Genomic DNA, 1,242 nt, shown 5'->3' on the forward strand with positions numbered 1-1,242 from the left:
TCCTACTATTAATTAATATCCTATTTTAAAAATAAGAATTTAATAATAAAATAAATTTATAATTTTCAATCTAAGGAGGATTCTCTATATTCTACGTATAGGCCTAGAATTAAGATAAATAGAAATATGAATGTATAATTAATAGAAGGGGTTAAAGTTTATGGATAAAATAATTAAGGCAATTTCAATATCGAAAATTAGAAAAATAAGGCTAATTATGAAGAATTGTCTACTAAAAGGTAGACGGGCTCTAGAGGATGAGTTAAATCCACATTCAAAGGGGGATATTTTTTCTTGACTTATGTAAGTTTTTTTGAGATGATAAAATTAATAAAGAATAAAATGATGAAAATTAAAATGAGTATAAAAAGAGTTATGGTAATATATTTTATAATTATTTATATTAATTGTAAGAATTAAATTGTTTAATTGGAAGTTAAATGTAATATATGTATTATACTATATAAATAAAAAATGTTTAGTAATATATACAATACATAATATTTATTGAACTAATAATAAAAAGTATGGATGTTTATTATTTTTAAATTAGGTGGTTAATAGAGATATTATGGTAAAATAAAGTTAAAATTTTAGAATCTTCATCAGTAAATTGAGATAAATAAAAATAATCAGACTACATCAACAAAATATCAATATCATGAAGCTGCTTCGAGACCGAAATAGTGATAAGATAAAAAATATATTTTATTTTAAAGCCGAATTAAGCAGATTAGAAGAAATAAAGTTCCGATAATAACATGAATACCATGGAAGCCAGTAGCAATAAAAAAGATTGAACCATAAATAGAATCAGCTATAGTAAAGGGCGAGTTGATATATTCAAATAATTGAAGAAAGGAAAAATATATTCCTAGTAAGATTGTTAATAATAATTTTTTTTTCTTTCATTTATATTTTTGTTAATTAATGCATGATGGGCTCAAATTACTGTTAGTCCTGATGAGATTAAGATAATAGTATTTATTAGGGGAATATTGAAGGGGTTGAAGGGGATAATTTCTTTAGAGGGTCAAAGTTGGCCAATTTCAATATTAGGTGCTAATGATGAATGAAAATAAACTAAAAAAAAAAGGAATAAAAAAGAAGATTTCTGAGATGATAAATAAAATTATTATTATTTTTAGTCCTTTAACTACATAAATTGAATGGCATCCTTGGTAAGTAGCTTCTCGTGAAATATCACGTCATCATATATATATATATATGTATATATATATA

General features: G+C 23.0%; 2 pseudogenes; both read right to left on the minus strand.

Moving 5' to 3' along the window:
- Window positions 1-1,242, minus strand: part of LOC108751498 — a 13,688-nt pseudogene that overhangs the window by 7,972 nt on the left and 4,474 nt on the right.
- LOC108751501 lies at window positions 606-1,202 on the minus strand (annotated as a pseudogene).

This window comes from Trachymyrmex septentrionalis, unplaced genomic scaffold, assembly GCF_001594115.1.
Source record: "Trachymyrmex septentrionalis isolate Tsep2-gDNA-1 unplaced genomic scaffold, Tsep1.0 scaffold478, whole genome shotgun sequence".
In the NCBI taxonomy this organism is placed as follows: Eukaryota; Metazoa; Arthropoda; class Insecta; order Hymenoptera; family Formicidae; genus Trachymyrmex; species Trachymyrmex septentrionalis.